The sequence below is a fragment of the Anoplolepis gracilipes genome, chromosome 10 (assembly GCF_047496725.1).
Source record: "Anoplolepis gracilipes chromosome 10, ASM4749672v1, whole genome shotgun sequence".
Lineage (NCBI taxonomy): Eukaryota > Metazoa > Arthropoda > Insecta > Hymenoptera > Formicidae > Anoplolepis > Anoplolepis gracilipes.
Genome location: NC_132979.1, coordinates 8,641,392 through 8,656,124, shown reverse-complemented (window position 1 = coordinate 8,656,124; position 14,733 = coordinate 8,641,392).

Below are 14,733 nucleotides of genomic sequence, written 5' to 3'. Positions count from 1 at the left end.
TAAATGTTCAAATATAGATATCATTTATATAATTCAGCTAAATTCGAATATAGCGTTCACGATTCAAAGTTGTGTTTGAGTATGGAAAATTGTATAACATCATAAGATTTTAATAAATACACTTACGATTATTCGATTAAATATTTAAACTAAAAGATTGACTTATTGATTGATTATAAGATTTAGATCTAGATTTCCATAATTATTTAAATTTTTATTTTGTTCGAAATAAATATTAATTTTAAATTTGAATTGCTAGATAATTATTTTAATTTGATTTGAATGATTATTAGAGGAAAGAAGTCCTTTCTCTTGTAATGGCTGAAAATATTGGAAAATTCTGACTCGCTCTTTGTAGCCTGAACTGTTAGTTGCGAGTCTGGCGATATATTAGCGCGATTTTCTTGTCTTGGACTTTACGTTCATGCGAGCGTAGCGTTTCTCGCACCTTTTGCCTGCCTATGCATTCCGATTGTTGGGTGGAAAGTGGAGGAGAAACTACATGCGGATTACATGCGGAAAAATATGTGAAATTCTTTGGTAAATGTAAAGCGTGCAAAAATAAAGAGGTGAATAATCGCTGACGTGACAATAAATATAACGTCAACCCTTATACTTAATTAACATAGAAAAGAAAAAAGTTTAACGCGATTTCGGAAGATTAAGAATTTGAGTTATTAAGAGCACCTTAACTTTCTAATATTTAAGATCAAAGAATACGTTTTATACACACAAAAGAAAAAAATGTTATATTTAAATTCGTGAAGTTTTTCGAGATACGAAGATAGCAAGGGTCAAACCAAATTTTCTTCAAAGATTGTCTTCTCTAGAGATATCTCCTGTATAATGCATCAGACAGCGAGATAACATCTGGCGCGCACAATTATTACAGCGAATAGAAATGTCCTCCAAAAGAGACGAAGAGCATTTGAAGTCTACCAATGACGAAGATCATCTCTTCTCGTAGAGAAGATGTGACATAAACCTAGCATATAATGTGGCACGCGCTTGGCCATTTCTGACGGCTTATAACCGTTCGTGCATTCCAATTGGTGGGTGTGTGAATCTACAGCGCATATATGTAGCTATACAGCCAGCTAGTACGTTAAAGTTCATCCATTGGGAAATTTTTGTGGCATTTTAAAAAAGTTTTATCACGAAAAGAGAGCATTTTGATGATATAAACACATGTACGCGACAAATGACGTGTAAGAAAAAATATAGAGTAAAATAAAATAAATAAGAACAAAAAAGATAAATAAATAATACACTACACAAAAAAATTGAAGGGCCACTTTCTTCCATATAAAAAAGGCCAATTTTCAAATAGCTGCAACTTTCTTAAAAATAATCGGAATAAGATCAATAAAAGACGTTTTGAAGCTTAAAGTTTCTAGTTTTAGAATCTTTGAATGAATTTCAATTCTTTCTATTCGTTACAAAATTACATTGTAAGAAAGCGACGTCCGTCGATTGAACGAATTTTTCAAAAGTTTGTCCAAGAATACCAAATTAAAAAAAAATCCCAGCACGATTTTATTAATTGAATGCTAAAGAGCAGAGTTTCAGCTTTAAAATAAAATAATTAGTAAATGGCTCAATAATTAAATAAATAATGATATAGTACTAGGGGCGTAAAAGAGCCGAATATAACAGTGTAATTTTGAAATAAATAAATAATTAAATTTAGCTTTAATTTCTTTTTTTTAACGAATACGTCGTTTTTTTATATAATTTTGTAATGTCAATGTCATTTTGTAAGAAATAGAAAGAATTGAAATTCATCTATAGATTCTAAAACTTTAAGCTTTGAAACGCTATTCTATTGATCTTATTTCGATTATTTTTAAAGAAGTTGCAACTACTTGAAAATTGGCCTTTTTTATGTGGAAAAAAGTGGGCTTTTAATTTTTTTAAATAATAAATTAAAATAATCTATGTGCTTGGCATAAAGTACTAAGAAGAAAGAGAGGAGGAAAAGAGGATAAATAAAATAATATATTAAAATAAAATAAAATGGAGTGTAAAATGAAAATAAAGGTACACAAGAAAAATATATTAAAATGAAAAGTAAATCTACGAAAAATTTAAAATTGCCTAGAATACAGCAAAAGGCAATGTGAAACGGATGGAAACGAAAAGTGAACGGTGTGCCCTTTTTCACCATGACAAAGGGATTTTCGTAACCGGCATGGTACTGCTAAGACGAATTTGTCGGACGTGTTGCGGATCGAGACGATGCCAGTCCCATTTGTGCGTGAGATCGTTCGATTCATCGCGTCAATCGCGTCCGCGAAAAAAAAGAAACATTATCAACATAAGCGAACTCCATCGTATTCGCGACACGCGAGAAAAATGTTCACGAAAAAAAACACATTACTAGACAATTAATAAAGATATATTTTTACAGAGGTTCCTGATTATTTATTCTTTTGATTGGAGATTTTTATTTTGAAATAGAAATTATAATAAAACAATTATATACTAGTTACAGTCAAAAATTATTTTAAATCAGACAAAATGTTTCTTGTTAATTTTTAGGGGTTCAAAACGATGCTGCAAATGTCAAATTTCTAAAATAATTGAGGTTGAATGGGAAAAAAAATGTCTTTTTGCAATATTTAAAATTTTTTTTTGTAAAAAAGATTAATGTTATTTTGAAATTCTTATTGAGAAGTCATGAATGTATTACTCATCCCCGTAAAATGTATTTTTTTTTATTTCGATATACTTTTTTAGCCATGTTATAAAGGCTTTTAAATAGTTATTATAGTAAGAAAATACAATGCTAATTGCTTTTAATATCCTTAAATATCCTTAAATACAATAATAAATACTTTTAATATCATATTATATGAGAAAACAAAATAAATTCTACTAAAAAAACAAAGATAAAGCAATATAAAATATTTCTGTAACTTTGTCTATAGTTAAATTTTTTTTTCTCCAACAGCAAAAAATCTTTAAAACTTCAACTTCGTTCAAAACTTTTTTTCGAAGATTACTTTTTAGATTCCATTCACGCAGATTATTAGATCTAATTTCTTTTCATCTTTTATGAGTGAAAAACACATATCTACGTCATTTCTCTCCTTTCGAAAAGTACAAAGTAGATGAGAAGATTGAACTTTTGCGATTAAAACTTATTTTAAATTTAAATATCTATAGGCGTGCCGAGAGAGAGAGAGAGAGAGAGAGAGAGAGAGAGAGAGAAAGAGACACTAATGCCAAGCTTGTCGGTGCCACGCGATTCCTCGCGTGCATACCATGATATTTTCGGTGCGACTGTCATATCGACTTTATTGCCGCCTGGAAAAGAGATCGAGTCGCTACGACGACTGCACAAAATATGTAAATATTACGCAACGAGAACCATAAGTATATGTATATGATAGAAAATGATGAAAAAAATCTGCTTAAAATTTAAACTTTATTCTTGTATGTATCTTTCAAAGAATAGCGCTTGAAAACAAGAGTTCATTATTATATTTTAATATTACATAACTTTGCTCATCTATCATATCGTTCCATTATTTTATCATCATTATTATTATTATTATTTCATTATTATTACTAATAATATTATTATTTTTTTATTAATATTATTTATTATTATTATTATTATTATTATCATTATTATTATTTATTATTGTAACTTTGCTATATAGATTATATAAGTATCGTTGTGATTGATATAAAAAAAAATTGAAGAATCCATTTCAATTGCTGTTAATAATTTACACTATTAATTGAAATAAAGCGCGTTGGATCGCGTAAAATGATATAAAATGCGAGGCGCAATGTAGTATGCACTTTGTGAAATTGAAAAATTCTTTCGATCGAAAGAATAATTTTGCGAGCTCAAAGTTTCCGTAAGACACATCTAAAACTAAGAGGCCAGCAACAAACGGCGTACGCGATAATACGTCTCTCGGCGTTCGACGACGAATTATTTTCGGCGCCGAAAACTGTTATTTTGACTTTTACGGGGCCGCAGGCGCGTGCGCGCGCGCGCGCGCGCGCACACACGCACGCGGGAGAAACGCATTATCGGTGACATTTGTCCCGCGCCGGACAAAACATGCTCCGGTCCGGTAGGATGACCCTAACGCCGCGCCTTTTGTCGAGCGAAAGGCACCCAAGCCGACCCCGGCGTGTCTTTGTCATTATATAACGCCATTGTGGCCGCCACTTGCCCGGCGTGGAAGTCGACTATATGCCTTTGCATATTATTAAAATGACGATGATTGTCATTTTTGTCCCCCCCCCCCCCGCCTCACCCTCAACCTCCTCGCCCACCCTCCGCCGCTGTCGTGGGCCCGTCCGTCCGTTCGTCCGTCTCTCTCTCTCTCTCTCTCTCTCTCCCACTCGCTTTGCGTTCGTAGACGGACTGAGGAATTCCTCCTCGTGCCGTTTACTCTCCTCTTTCTCTTGGTGTCTTGCTCATCGTGTCGACTTTACTCCTACGTTCCTCTCGGTCGGCGTGTCTTTCAGCGCGCGCGCGTGCAGAGGAAAGTCTCTCTCTCTCTCTCTCTCTCTCTCTGTCAGTCGAGACGCGATATGTCAATGATGGGAAGGGAGATTAAAAATTATTACGCGCAATTAAAAGTAATGAAAAGTCATACTTGTAAATAAATATGTTACTTCCAGTTGACTTCGTACACAGGTGTGAGGAGTAATGAGATTTTTATATATTAACCGCGCACGAAGAGAAGAATGGAATTATTTATCGAGAACGTTCTGGCGTGGAAGAGAGAGGGAACGGAACGGTAATTTGCTGTTGATAAAAGAAACATTCGACGAATGCAAATACGGCGTCCTTAATAGCCGTCCGGTTCGATGATTCGTCGCCGGCCGTCGACGGAAATTCATTGATGGAGCCGGGGGCCGGTGACGCAACTCGACTCGATTCTTTCGACGTGGACGTCTCCTCATCGGTATAAATTCGATACACCTGTGTGCCAATTGTTTTGACATGTGTCCCCATTGTACGGCCTTTCCAGACGCAGACACACGAGGACCCATTCGACCTCTCCTCGCGCGTCACAACTATGCGGGTCGTACAGTCCGAGATCGAAAAAAACAAAAAACCAACAAAAGGCAAGAAAAGAGAGAGAGAGAGAGAGAGAGGACAGGACAGGACAGGAATTCTCTCTCTTCCAAAAGAAAAGAAAGAATCGAGAAGTAGGGGGTGAAAAATAGGCGAACCGACGACGAATGATTCAATTTTCTGATTAGATCGTATGTATAACGGTTCTCCGAACTTCTCGACCTTGCTCGCGACGATTTGCCAATACTCTCTATCCTGCTGGTATCGTGTGTGCGTCATAACCGCTGTGGTACAGGTCGAGAAGGCGGTTCTCGCGCGCGCGAACTTTTTGGGCGCGTCCGCGACGACGCTGCGGAGACAGGATATAGGTTGTATGTACGAGAGCCACGACGGAGAAAGTTATGGCTTTTCTATTGTCTCGCGCGGGTGCTTCGACCTGGCCGATGGTCGTTGTTGAATTAAACGCCGCGAGACGGAAACGCGTCCTATCTTATTTAAACGAAAAATGTAATGTGTTAAAAAAAGAAGAATCGTTAAAAAATTCTGCTCTCAATAGGGAGTTTGCATTAAAAAAAAATACTTTTTTTATACATGTGATTTAAATATATATTATAAATTTATTTATAAGAAAATTTTAAATTTTAATCAATAGAAAGGTATTGAAAAATTAAATTAAATACAATTTAATACAATTTAAATTGTGAGAAAACGATTTTGATTGGTTGGAGTGCGTGACGTCACAGGGCAATAGTTTCAAACGTTTGTTTTTGTATTCTGTATTGCGATATTCGGTCATTCTTGATCTCGAGGTACAAAGAAAAACAATTTATTGGGTGTTTTAATTGTTGTACTTTTACATAGAGGTAGAAAACAGATTTTGTACGTGTTACCTTTGCCCATTTTCACAATAACTGGATATTTTAATAAATAAAAATAGTGTGTTGTCACTGTATATATTGATTGGGTTTGAGGGGACGCTATTTCACGCTATTTAGCGCTATTAGCGTCTCCCCGAATGCAGATATTGCACTGTGACGTCACATCGCGTTCGGGAGGATTCGATCGTTTCCGGATCGTATTTGACAATTTTAAATAATGTAATTTTTATTATTGATTTTCTCGCTTAATTTTCATTAAAAAATTACGAAAAAAATAATTACATTTAAAACTATATATAAATTATAAAATGCAATTCTTTTTCAAAATCATGCAAACTTCCTATTATGTACTATGCAAAAAAATTAATGGGTTAATTTCTTCCATATAAAAAAGGGCCAATTTTCATGTAGTTGTAACTTACTTAAAAATAATCGGAATAAGATCAATAAAAAACTTTTCAAAGCTTCAAGTTTCCAACTAAATTAGAAAGAAGGCGATTAAGAGCTGAACGCGGATGGTTGTTCGTCGGTTTCGTAGAAATTAAATTTTTTCCTCGAAACTGATTGGTGCACAGGGCACGAATTTTTCTTCGTGTATTTACCAAGAATAATTATATCAATTCTCATATTCGAGAATCTTAATATAATTAATTCTCATATTGGAGAATTTTTAATAAATCCCTTTTTTAGCTCTTAATCGCCTTCTTTCTAATTTAGTTGTTTATGCATAAAGAGCTTTATTTATTTTAATTTAAAGTTTTCAGTTTTAGAATCTTTAAATGAATTTCAATTCTTTCTATTCGTTACAAAATTACATTGTAAGAAAGCCACGTCCGTCGATTGAACAAATTTTTCAAAAATTTGTCCAAGAATACCGAATTAAAAAAAAATTCTAGCACGATTTCGTTAATTGTATGTTAAAGAGCAGAATTTTAGTTTTAATATCTTTTTTGACAAATGTTCTATGATTTTTTTCGCTGAGATATTTGTTATTAAAGCAAAGTTGAACTATTGACTTTGAATACTTGTAACTAGTGAAAAAATGATCGTACAATAATCGTTTTTTCGTTAACTTTTATTGATTTAAATAAAAAAAGATAAAAGTGCAATTTTTACTTGATTTTTAGGTGACAATTACGCTTTAAAAATGAATAATGATTGATAAAACGATAGGATCATTTGAAAATGCTAACTTTTCTCTTTAAATTGCTTTCTTAATGATTAATGTACGATCATTTTTTTACTAGTTATAAGCGTTCAAAGTCAATAGCTCGATTTTGCTTTAATAATGAATATCTCGGCGGAAAAATCATAGAACATTCGTTAAGAAAAGAGATTAACACCCAATTAATGAAATCGTGCTAGGATTTTTTTTTAATTTGGTATTCTTTAAAAAATTTGTTCAATCGACGGACGTCGCTTTCTTACAATGTAATTTTGTAATTTTTTATTGATCTTATTCCAATTATTTTTAAGCAAGTTACAATTACTTAAAAATTGACCTGTTTTTATATAGTAGAAAGTGGCCCTTTAATTTTTTTGCGTAGTGCATTATTTATTTATCTTTTTTATAATTTTATTTTTATTTATTTTATTGTATTCTATATTTTTTCTTACATGTCGTTTGTTGCGTATATATATGTGTTTATATCACCAAAATGTTTTTCGTGTCTATTCTTTGTTCGGTGTAATTTAAGTTTGATTGCGTTCTGTGCAATTTCTTTTACGAATAAAAATAAAGAAATTTTAATGATTTAATGTATTTCCTCCAAAATTTTAAATAATATTTTAGACGTAAATTACATATTTATCGTTGTATAAAAAATATTTAATTAACTGGATAATTAATGCTGCAACCCAATCAAGCAATTCAAGGCTTCTTATTATCATCGTCCAGATAAGAATTAATCTTGAGAAGTTTCTACCAGTATTTAATATGTGTTTGAAAATTTTTCAATTTTTATTTTAATTTTGACAACTATTATATAATAGTTGTATTTAATTTTTAAAAGTACAAAACCTTGCTAATAATTTTTTTATTATTTCTTTGTTGAAGACTCACCGACTTTTCTTTCAGAATGGTTAACTATTATGACGCAGGTCAACTGGTGTTCTCCTTTTTTTTTTTTACTGCCACGACTGTACAGGTGGTCAGTTGCCCCGACGAGGCGCAACCCGCATCGTATGTGACAGGTGAGGGCCAATGAGATAAATTCGATCTGACCCTCATGGCCAGAGAGAGAGTGAGTACATTGAAAAACACAAATTATTATGCAAATCGCCAACGTAAAAGCAGAAAAAATATTGCAAACACGTCTTTACGTAAAAATCGTTCTTTTATCACACAATATCGTTTGTTTTAAGTCAAAGAAGCTTTTTTTTTTTAATACTCAATTAAATTTTATATATCTAAAATTATTTATGGAACAAATAAAAGAGACCAAACATATCTTGCATCGGGGTGAAACAAATTTTTGAATGAAATGAATAACAAAACAAAACCAAGTGACAGCTAGAATAACATGCGCGTAAAGATGCGTGCAGACTAGATAAAAGTGCGGATAAGGAAAAGGGCCAAGAGAGGACCTAACCCGGGGGCCGCGGACACAATACCTTCGCTAGACGCGAACCTGAGCGGGGCCGGGGAGGGAGAGGAGGGGGAACGGGCCGGCGGCCGATCCTAATCTCTCGCCGGTTCGGGGCCACGGCCGAAAATTCAATTAAACTTTTGATATACGGGCGAGCTGTGCGCGCGGCTGTGTAAACGAAAATTTCGCAAGCTTCACGTACTTTCCTTGGCCGATTCGACCGCCCGGCCGGATCATCCGCAGACGCGTTGCCGGTCGACTCCTAAAACGATTAAGCCGCGGCGAGTCGTTCACCGCGAGGGCATCTCGCCGTGGAACCTTAACGTTCGCCCCGACTTCCAGCCTTTTCTGAATTTCCGTCCCTCGAATGGAACACACAATGTATTGTACGACGTTTGGTTTGCACTCATGCCCAGTTCTTTTTTTTTTATTATATAATAATAAAAAAATGTTTCGAATAATAGTTATTTGGCTTAAAAAGATGTATACAATCACAAAATTATTTTTCTTTAATGCGTGACAGTTTTATATATTTTTAAATGAAATACCGAAAAACCCGTAATAAAAATTATAACGAACCTAAAATTAATAAAAATGATTATGTCAAGTTTTTTTGCAAATGCATGCTACATCAGTAGAGGAATCATTTTTTATTTCATTAAAAAAAACCGTCACAGTAAACTAAAAATGTTTAGCAATTGTTAGATAAAAGCAGCACAAACAAGTATAGTTAAAAAGCAAGTGCAATTTCTTATCCCACTTTATTATACATTATCGAATATGTCATGAAATAACTTACAAATTTGTAATAAAATAGGTATATTATTCCATTAAAAAAAAAATAGAACTGTTGTGGACACAAAAATAATTTTAAAAATTATTTAAATCAATATATAAACTTTCTTAAACAAAGTAACTTATATATATATATATATATATATATATATATATATATATTTCAAACATTTTTTATAATTTTATCATTTAAAAAATAAATTGAGTGCAAGTGCACTTAAACCAATACACAATCCAACAATAAAATCTACAAAAAATAACCGACAATGAAATATTCCAATAAAAATTTATTTAGAAAAAAACATGACAATTAAAAATAATTAGATAAAAAGAGGAAAAAAATAAAAATTTGTTTATATTTGTCGACGTAGTTTGTACTATTCTCAGATTTTCTATTTTCATCGCATATTTCATGATGGCTGTTTCCCCGATCATTCCCGCTGTATTATTCTTCTCAGTAGGATATATATATTGTGATGACCGAGCTTCTCGGACTAAAGAGAAGTGACTGGTGGAATTAGGGAAGATCCAATGCCACCAGGAAATTTATCTCGTGCGATTTGCCGGATCTGAAATCGTTCGCAGTCTCGCTTCCGCCGCGAGGATATTGCCGATTGTCTCCTCGTTTCTTTCGTTTTTTTCCTTCCTCTTTGTAGAAGAGACGCGCGGGGGGAGCGTGATTTGTGTAGGGGGTATGGGGGATTTTTTTCTGGTTCACCGTTCGGATCCGGGATTCAATTCTAAATTGAGATCGCGTGTTTAGGATGCGGGGGATTACGGGGAGGAAGAGGATTAGGTCGCAAGAAGGAGAAAGAGAGATATTTGGTAGGGATACCGTATTGTTAATGATAATTAATTCAGAATGTTAGCGCGATTCCTCCTGTCGCCGATCTATCTCTAATTATGGAACTGCTATTCAATTTTATTACCCGTTATAAGATTATGTTAATTCGACAAACGGTGTCGGTTTCGGTCGACAAACACGATATCTCCACTGAATATTTTTTTTTCTATTCGATGCCAATTACGATTAAAGGATAGATCAGCTGAGCAACTGTCAAACATAAAGCGCCAATCAATTTTAGTATCCATCTGATTTATTCATTATATATGTAAAAATTTCTATATATTTATTTATTAAAATACGTCATCTACAAGCTCGATTATTATTAAAAAGAATTATTGTATTTTTAATAAATAAATATATACACATTTGTACATATATAATAAATAACTCAGAAGGATACTAAAATTGATTGGCGCTTCATGCTTGACAGTTGCTCAGCTGATCTATTAAAAATGCAATAATTATTTTAGAATAATAATCGAGCTTATAGATGACGTAGAATACGTAATGATCAGCTGAGCAACTGTCAAACATGAAGCGCCAATCAATTTTAGTATCCATCTGATTTATTCATTATATATGTAAAAATACATGTATGTATATTTATTTATTAAAAATACAATAATTCTTTTAGAATAATAATCGAGCTTATAGATGACGTAAAGGCTAAGAATCAAGATGTAATGGTAAATAATTTAGCTCTTTGTTCTTCTCGAAGCCTTTTCATCAATTTACTGAGAGATTATAAATTCGTCTCTCTTTTTCTCTAAAAGTGAAAGAATATATACTTTTTCCGAAAGCTTCTTCGCGACGATTGCAGCTTGGGGGAAGCCGAAAGAAGCGGGCGCTAGGACAGTGGCGTCTATTTTTACTCAACCCACGACACACGTAACTGTCCAGCTGCGAGCCTCCTCGCGCGAGAAATTCGAAGAGCCGACTGCGCTTTGCTTTTCAGCCTAGAAAGGAGCCAGGATGTTGGCGGCGCTTCGTTCCGGGTTCTACGAAAAAAAAAAAAAGAAAGAAATCGAACTGGCCGATCCGGGAAAGCCGGCCATAATCACAGCGTCGGCGAAATCGGCCGAAATGTGCGCGCGTTGAATGAGAAATGCGTTCGTCATCCCCGGTCTCTTGTCACCTCGCGGAGCTCTTTCTCGGACTCGGAATCGTCCATCATAGGCAAATATGACAAGCCGGGGGCAGCCCTCGTCCCCCTGCCCCCGCGTCTCCCCGCAAAGGGGATCGGTAACCGTGAAAAATCTGGCAGAACTGACGCTGCAGATTCGGACCAATCTCGCAATCGAGCGGGGCCCTGGTGAGGTAACAGGCGAGAAAGGAGCCCGAGGAGAAAGGGCCCGAGAAGGAGAGGGCCCTCTCTTTTAACGTTGCGGCTCTCTATGTCAGAACATGCGATGCAACTGGACGCCTTCCGAATCGTTGCGTGCCGTTGAATCGTTTGCGATCTTTCCGCTTGAAATGAAATCTATCTATTCCCGTTAAAGCGTACAGACGTGACGTAAAAGATATATACGTTACACGAAAGAAAATGTATATGCGACACGCAGTAATTTTCTGCGTGATGGCATTATATAATTATATAAGATACTCGAACAGAACACAGTATTTGTAAAATATTTGCGAATATTTATAATAATTACTTGAATATTTTTATAAATATTTGTCAAAAATATTTACGAAATAAATATGTTAGATTGAATAGATTATGAAATTTTGTTATAAATATTTCATTGACAGCAAATTTGAGAAATATTTACAAAAAATTATGTACTAAAAATATTTATTTTTTATTTACTATAAATATTATATAAATATTTCATCCATATTTCAAGATGTCAAATACAGTTTGTACAATTTTTTTAATGTATATAAAAATACAGGTAAAATATTTATATAATATTTAAAAAAAATAAATAATAAGAATATCAATATATTTATCATAAATATTGTGCGCTGGATATGTATATATGTATATATATATATATATATATAAATGCAATTACTATAATAAAAAGTCTTACACAGAATAGAATTATCACGCCAAAAAAAGCCTTTAGATGAGATTAAAGAATCGATTAAATGATAATCTGGCAGAAATTTTGAAATCACGCGAACCGACAACGTCCGATCGGAGACGACGCTGCGTATCTGAAATTGCCGAGAAGAGCTCTCTCTTGAGGGGGAAAGAGAAAGAAATTATTTTTTTTCCCGTCTTGCCGGCTATTTTTGCACACTCTTGCGCCCAAGGAGTTACTGACCTCTGGCCAGTACCCGGTACAGTGAATCGCCTATTTTTAAACGCACGAAAAATGCATAGTCTCCCTTCCGAAAAAAGTCGAGAAAATCGAAGAGAGAGAAAGGTATTTTATTAAACACTAACGTGGCGAGAAAGAGAGAGAGAGAGAGAGAGAGAGAGAGATAGCACGAAATGAAGAAGGGAAGAGAGAGATTGTTTTGTCCGTCATCGATATTCTTGACAATATTTATTTCGGAGAGAGAGACGGTCACGTGTCCCCGGTCAAGAAAGCTTTCCTCGAGTGTTTTACGAATATCGTAAAATCCCTTCTTCAAGGAGGTGTCCGATATCCATCCTAACGACTAAACGCTCCGTCTAACGTTGTGACAAAACAGGAACGGGGAAAAAAATACGAAGCGAAGTGTCATCGTAAAATCGTACATTCAAAGATCTCGGAAGGTTTTTTCCAAATTTTCCGATCCAATTAAGACCGTCATCTCTTTAATTACAAACGTACCTATTTTTTAAAATATAACACATTCACATAAAAATATCTCCCTAGCGTGGCACGACTTCCGGGTGAAAGGGAGACGATCCCTCTTACAAGCGAATGAAAAATAAATAAATAAATAATCACTCTAAATTCATGGACATTTAATTTAATCGGTTGCTTGACGAAGTCAAAAGTCGTCGGCGAGCGCTTTGAAGGGATCTCCGGAAACGGGGCAAGACTGACCGATCTACCTGTTCGGGGGCACATCTAAGGATTCCGGTGGCTCGCCAATTTAAAAGTAATTTTCTCGAATCCTTTTAAAAAAAAAACGAAAGAAAGGAGGCCAGCCAAATCACGTCTTCCCACGGTTGGTCAGCTGGCCTGCGTCCAGAAGCGCGGAGATCTTCGCTCTATCCGCCCTTCTCTCTCTCTCTCTTTCTTCTACTTTCCTCTATTCTCTCTTTTTTATGAATTTCGATTTTTCTACCTGGCATCTATCCCGAGTCATCCGAGATCCAGGATAGCACGCGAGTTTCTTTTACAGTTACGCGAAAAGATTCCCGCGCGAGATAAAAGGGAGCTTGTCTTAGCAACTTGTCTTGACATACAATTTTTCCAGCATTTATTCCCGACTCTATATATTTATATCAATTAAATTAAATGTCAGATTATCAAATATACATTGTATATATAATTAATTTTATAAAAATAAATTGCTGCTAAATATAAACGTTTTCTTCTAAAAAAAATAGCGTGCATACTTAATTAAGTCTGTTTCTCAATTGCATACTAAATTAATTATTGTATAAAATAATTTTATTATATAAAAATTATTGTAAAATAAATGCATGCTAAAAGCTTCTTCAAAATTAAAGTAAAATCTACGAGATGTATATTTTTCTAATTTACAACGCGACAATACATTTATAATTGCGCATCATACGTAATTCGATTTTAAAAGAAGAAATAATCGAGAGATTTTTCGATGAAACGTATCATGAAGCTTCATAAAATCATGCAAATTGAGAGTCTTGCGGTAACGTCCGATGGAGCTACAAAAAAAAATGAAGAGAAAGAGAAGAGAGAGAGAGAGAGAGAGAGACAAAGAGGGAGATCACCCACAGCTGTGCGGAGTCAATTTTTCGAAAATTGACGCGGCTCGTCATCGGAGACGCTAATGCGAGATCGAGAGCGATCGAGGTAGTAGCGAGAAGAATGGCTTGCTCGATCGTATAATCGATCTCGATGAATGGCCGAAATTCGATCAAAGGGGGCGATCGGCCATGTTGGAGAAGGTGAAGAAGGACAGGGTCCTTCCTCGCTCCTCGGGAAAATTTTCAAGAACACACGTGGTTCGCGTCGCCCCCAGCGCCCCCCTCCCCTCCCTTCCTGCTCTTCTTTTTTCTTCACGGATTGCTTTTTATGTACCTCCTCCCTTTTTTCAGGGCCTTAGGATTTTTTTCTTACCCCTTGGCCGGCCATCTGCCATCTACGGAAGGGGCGGCCAAGATTCACGCAGGATCCGCGGGGTGGGGTTGAAGCCCCGGAGAAGAGGAAGAAGGAAGGATGCGCGTACACACAGTGAGACGGCAGACGAGAGATGATCTATCCAACGTGAAACGGAGGATGTGCACCTGGGGGAGGGAAAAGGACGGAGAACATGAGAGAGAAGGTCGAGGGAGCCCATCATCATCCGGGGAGTAATGGCTTAAGGCCCAGTTTAAGATCTCTCAGCTAGTAGCTCTAGTAGTCTGTGGGACCAGATTCACATCCACGAAAATCGATTCGATGATACTGATGCAGCCTGCGGTTAGAAAGTGGTCCAGAGAGA